Genomic DNA, 6,571 nt, shown 5'->3' with positions numbered 1-6,571 from the left:
CAACAATTATATATTGTGCAAAACTGGGTATATATTACACACCAAAATAGCAAAGTAATGCTGCTTTCAGTCCTACAATACACAAAGTGCAAAGCATCAGTAGATACAGTTAAATCATTTAACTGCTCATACTGTTGTTTTCACTGTCTGACCAATAGGGGTCTCCAGTGTATCACGGAACTATTTATACAATTTACTCATGATTATTTACAGTATACAGTATGTGGCCAGAGAGGGAGAGTGCAAAGGAGAGGCAGTGAGAGCGAGGGAAGGAGAAAGGGGATCTACAGTGGGTGCAGTCCCCAGACTGAAGTTATTTGCAGGAGTTAGAAGATTGCATCACAACTCTTACAAGGTGAAGCAAAGCAGAGTCTGTTGCAAGATTAGCTTTTGACTTAACACATACTGTGTGAATAAGTCTAAAGCATCCTCACACCCTTTGTGTATTTTGTTTATTTCAGACTGTTTTCTCTCATTTCCTATCCCCTATCTCTCATTTTTAAGGTACTATATTGACATGTAGACTTTTTGCTGGGAAAAGGATGTGAGAAGTTCACTTGGGAGGGGATGGCAGGTGATGGTATTTTCAGAATGTGACAGGATGGAGACTTATGAACCTGTTATTTCATCCGTCTGATATAGAGTGGGATAAAATAACATGATGTTCTTGTTTAGCTCTTTTCAATTGAAATAAGAAGTTTTATTTTCCAGCAGGATCAATCTGAACTAATGCACTATTATTCATCTATACACACAGGTAACACAGGAAGAGTGAAAATGCCATTTTGATTATTGTGGTCAGTATTAAATAATGGTGTTCAGTGCTCTTTTGTTAAACGAGTTAGGCATATGTAATTAGCTAGTTAATATTTAACACATATGGGAAGTTTGATCTCTGTTTTTGCTTTTCTTGTTTAAACTATCCAAGGAGACAACTACCCCAAAAGCTTAGTGCATTTAAAAACTAGAATATAGCTCTAGAGTGTATGACAATGTACAGTGGTTGATGAGTTAGTTCTAGAGGCTTCTGAATTTTAATGATGTTGGAGATGATATTGTGTGTCCTTCAGCTTGTTAGAGTGACACTAGCACTCCATAAATCATAATACCTGTGTATTGTAAAATCAATACAAAAGTGCTATCTCAGCGCTAAAGCTTAATAAGTTTTTCAGTGCTCTAACAGCTTAAACTTTGCTGTAATACCATTGGACCTGTAGGTTAGGATCAGAGCATGCTTAATTTGCTTTGTAATAGAGACTTTTCTTTAATGAAGGACCGATTAGTAAAGCTTTGGTTGCCACTCTGGTGATCAGTTGGCAGAACAGCCTCTGCAATTAAACTCATGTATCTCTGTCCTGAAGCAAAAAAGCCAGCTTAAACAGTCAATAAATGTTAATCCAGTCAGAACCCGTCTGTGCCTTTGAAGACTGCCCATGAGGGGTTTTTCAAATCACATTTTTCATCTTGTTTTAAATGTGGTGGTCCCCATAGAGTCAGTACATAGTGTACAAGGCCTCCCACTGTTTTGTAATAAGATCTGGCATGCTAACAACAATCTATACAGATCTGTCGTCTATAGGGCTGTTTGTTCCTCCCCTTTGCTGCCTGTCCATCTATTTACTAATGAGCAATTATAAAATTTCTGTTTTCACACAGGTATGAGGGGGGGAGAGTATTTGAAATATTTATACAAAATATGCTGGTGTCTATGTACAGGTTTTTTTCAGGACAGCATTTTCCTATCTACCAATGGCCCATATGACACACAGGAAAGCTTTTTAAATGATTATTTATTGTTAGTGCAATGAATGTCTCATATGGTATTTCTCAATGATGATGCATACATTTAAAAGCAAAGGATGCCTAGTACAAAGCACAGACAGTGAAGAGTGGAGCTTTCATGTAACTTTCCATAAAACAGGCAAACGAAAAAGCTGAATGCTCACTGGGCAGTTGCTGTCCTCTTTATGGTGTGCCTCATCTCAGACATTTCCAGGTATTTATGTGATTCTGTCTTTCATTCTCATCTACTTGCCTTTCCTTCATATGAAGTGCATGAAAAGCAGGGCAAGGCTGACAACTAAAGGTAAGGTTAGGATTAGTTTAAGTTGGCCTGTAGACTAGGGGAGGGGGTAACGGGAAGAGACAATTCCAAATATTTAAATACTTTCTGGTTGGCACAAGGCAACCTTTATAATATGCATTTGATTAAAATTATCTACCAATATTTATATACATGTAACTACATGTATAGTGAGACAAAAAGTGTTAACATTCACAGGAGGGTGTATTACAATTAGCTTAACCATAAGTAGCATCAGAGTTATATTACTTTGTATAATTTAGCTTGTGCTCATCACCAGAGGAGTGAAAACTAGGAATCAGAAAAAGGAGAGTTTTATGAGCCAGTGTATCTAGTTTATATATATAAAATAGATTTGTTCAAAGACAATGGGCCAATTTCACCGCTGGTCTAAGGAGGTGACTTTCCCCTGACTTCAGTGGAGTTGCTCCGTCTTACACCAGTGGTGTGTTGGGTATGTTCAAAGTATATTAATTAATGGGGTGGTGCATAAAAACTTTCTGGGCAATGTAATATGGCATGGTACAATGATGGAAAATTTCAACAAAGGCAACCAGATATGCTGATTCCTGTGACGCTGCTTGTTATGGTATTTCCTCCTGGCTCTGAGGAGATTCCATGTCACCAATATATGTTTTATTTTAAGAAGTGCCGTAGAAGTATTATAACAGAGGAACATTCCAAGTGGCAAAGATAGCAATTCAACATTATTATTAATATTAGGAGTATGAATATATATATAGATATCCTAAATATGGCCAGTTTAAAGTCGTTAGACTCTAGTGAGCAATAGCAACACAATTTGTTTTTTAAATCAGCCACTCAGTCTTCCCAGTTTTTTTAAAGCCACCCATACTCATGTGACACACCCAAAAGACAGAGCCCAACTATAGAATTGACATTTATGCTAAGTTACATGGTTGAAGGCTGGAATAAGTCAACGTAGTCGGGTTAGGTTGGGGCAGTGTGAAGACTATGATGGTCTGACTTGCACAAACTCAATAATGGTTTGAATCTGGGGCCTGGGTAGAGAAACCTTCCTGTTGGTTATGCTATGACCCTGCCCTTCTCAGCATGTAATTTACACCAATTTGCAGTAGTCACTTGCACTGATTTATATCTTATGTTACCTCTGACTCTGGCCTAATGTGTGATCTATCTCTGCTGTTCTCGAGTAAACAATGATCATTCTGGCCTAAATTTTGCCTTCTTCACAACCATGTAACCCCAGTGAAGTCACTCCAGGCAGAATTTGGCCCATTCTCAGCCAAGCTGTGTGAGTTCTTGCTGAAATCATTGAGGATACTGCTGTGCAATCACAGAAGTAAAGGGCAGGCAGCTATGCTGGGGCTTGAGCTGTTTAAAATATAGCATAAGGTTAGGGGAGAGGGAAAGGAATCAGTGTCTACCAAATGAAGTAGTACAGAAACAGAGATATGCCAACTGGATGAGAAATGTCTTCTATGGCAAACTATCAGCCCTGAGTTATGAATCCAAATATTCTCAGTAATAATCAGAAAAATCCATGTTGCACATCAATAGGGTGACCAGATAGCAAGGGTAAAAAATCGGGACAGGGGGTGGGGGGTAATAGATATCTATATAAGAAAAAGCCCCAAATATTGGGACTGTCCCTATAAAATTGGGACATCTGGTCACCTTACACATCAACAGCGTACAGACCCCACCTTATCTTTGGTGTCTTTCGGAAGTGGTCTGTCATCCCCTTCTCTTATAGTTCTTCTTACACACTGTATTCCTTAATCCCTGCCACCACTGCACGGAGGCCCATTGTAGAGGGTTCCTCCAATTCAAGCAAAGGCCTTCATGCTACCTTCATTGCTCTTGCTTTAACAGCAATTCTGAAAAGCCTTCCGCTCCCTTGCTCAGCTATTCCCACTGATTGTCTGGGATTGACCAACATCCCAAGCTTCTGTGCAGCTGCTAATATCTTAAGAAAACCAAGTGATGCTCTTAGCTACCTCTCTGAAGCTCACCAACACCTAGCACCCCTATAGCTATCTGGCACCCTCTGAAGAGGGTGTAAGAAGGTATGGGAGGAAGTGAAAGCTACTGGCATCTGCAACAAAAGGCACTAGCATCTAACAGGGGGTGGGACCAACAGCCTCATTGCACTGCCCTGGCCAGCAGAGTTGACTGGGCACACAGAGGAGTGGGTGCAATAGCATTGTTCTCCCACACTCCCCAACACCGCACGGGCCTTCAGGCCTAACCCCCTCAGAGCTCGTTCAGAGGGCTGAACCTCTGCATTGCCCCCAGTGCAGGGCTGTGGTGATATGCCCTTACTGTAAAAAACCTGCATCTCCTTGTCTATTGTTGGCTTTAGTCAGATGCGAACACTCGAAGCTGGCGGGAATCAGTGCACTCACAAGACAGCAGAGAAGCAGAGTTTCAGTTTCAGCAAGTCACCACTACTTTGCAGAAAGAGGAAAGTGAGATTTCAAATAAATCTGCTTTCTTTTTTCTTTGTTTTCCCCAAACCCATTGTTCAGGTCATTGATCAGGCTAGTGTATCATTAAGATGGAGAGTGGAAAACATGGAAAGCTAACATTTGAATGCATTCTTCTTTATCTTTCTGCTTAAGAGACCTGGGGATATTGTTGATAAATTACTCTTACAGCTGTTTAGGATTTATCTCAGGTAAGTATTAATAACGGAGTCCATTCCTCTAGTATTAAATGATTTCTTATTGAGTCCAGCTATTTACTACTCCTAATCTAACCTGACCCCTTCCCAATGGTGAAAATGGGGTACTTTCCCAAAGGCTGAAGAACTGCACAAAATTACCTTTCTTACAACTTTTAATTTTCTTCTGGATCAAGATTAGGTCCTTAGAGAGGTGGGCTGGTCCCATGTTTCAGGTATGAGCCTGGGACTCACCAGTGCCGAGTTCAATCTTTGCTCCACCGCAGGTTTCCTTTGTGACCTTGGGCATGTTATAGAGTTTCTCTGGACCTCAGTTTTGCCTGTATAAAATGGGGCCAGTAGCACTGCCTTCCCTCACAGGTATTTTGAGGATCAGTATATTGTCAGGTGCTCAGATACAATGGAAAGGGGAGCCATATAAGTACCTCTTAGAACACAATGATGTTGTGTTTGGGGACTATAAGACATGGCTGTATCCTGAGGTAGTGCAAACCACAATAACTTGCAGGAAAACATTCACAAATGGTATTCCTGAATTATAACAAAGGAATGGTTAGTTTTTATTAATCTTTGCCATTTTCAAGTCATATGGGACAATCACTTCTCCAGTTTCCTTGATCGACTTACAGATTTTACAAACTGGTAAAGAATCAAGTCACTTTTCTTCCTTGGTGACAGCATCTAGTTTAGTCCTGAGATCTTAGAATGCAGGACTTGATCCCGCAGGCTGCTGAGCATTGTTGAAAGTAGAGCAGAAGGCCCCATCTAGGAAAACTTGACTGGAGGTGTTCACCACCTCACAAGATCTGACTGGTAGCATGGGGTAATGTGTACAGTACTCATCAATGGGCGGAAATATTCTAGTCCCACACTGAAGTAAGCTCTGGTGTGTCGGGGAAAGTGGGTGTGAGGATGGCCAGCAGTCAGACATGGCCAGGGCAGTGAATACAAATAATGTGGATAGCAGGGCGTCTCAAACTTCATTGCAACACAACCCCTTTCTAACAACAAAAATTACTACATGACCCCAGGAGGGGGGAATGAAGCCTGAGCCTGCCCGAGCTCCACTGCCCTGGGCGGGAGGGTTGGGGGGGGGCAAAGCCAAAACCCAAGGGCTTCAGCCCCAGGCGCGGGGCCTGTCACCTGAGCCTCACCACCCAGGGCTGAAGCTTTCAGGCTTTGGCCCCGGGCGGTGGGGCTTGGGCTTCAGCCCTGGACCCCAGCAATTCTAACGCCAGCTCTGGCGATCCCATTAAAATGGGGTCACGACCCACTTTGGGGTCCTGACCCACAGTTTGAGAACGGCTAGGATAGAGATCCTTAGGGTTTTCAATTCCTTTGACTGCCCTCATAGCCTTGCATCCTACTTGGCAATAGGCATGACTGAATTTAGAAGAAACTGATTGTAGAGGCAGCTAGGAAGATGGTGCCAGCCAGCATAACCTTAGGACAAAAATCATCAGTGATTTTCAGAGCCTACTGATCAGTGTGCATTGGTTTACTTGGTTGATTTACGTGCACTGGTTGCTCATAGTCTTGAGGAAATCTTGGCAAGAAAAAGAGCTAGAAACTTACTTTTAAAGAAAATAAACGCTGGAACTAGATCCCGGGTGTCGGAAGGGATGAGGGGGAGCCAGGCTTTGTGGGTCCAAAGTCCAGCTCTACATGAGAGCCAGACAGTGATGGAGAATAGCTTCTAAGGGTTCTGAGCAAACAACAAATCTCACAGCCAGCTCTGAAGGGCTTCATGAAGTGTGCTGGGTACAGTGTTCTTGCCTGCACATCAGTCCTTGGCTTAGTCACGGTACAGAAAGTGAAGT

The sequence above is a fragment of the Malaclemys terrapin genome, chromosome 11 (genome assembly GCF_027887155.1).
Source record: "Malaclemys terrapin pileata isolate rMalTer1 chromosome 11, rMalTer1.hap1, whole genome shotgun sequence".
Classification (NCBI taxonomy): domain Eukaryota; kingdom Metazoa; phylum Chordata; order Testudines; family Emydidae; genus Malaclemys; species Malaclemys terrapin.
This window is presented reverse-complemented; position numbering follows the sequence as displayed.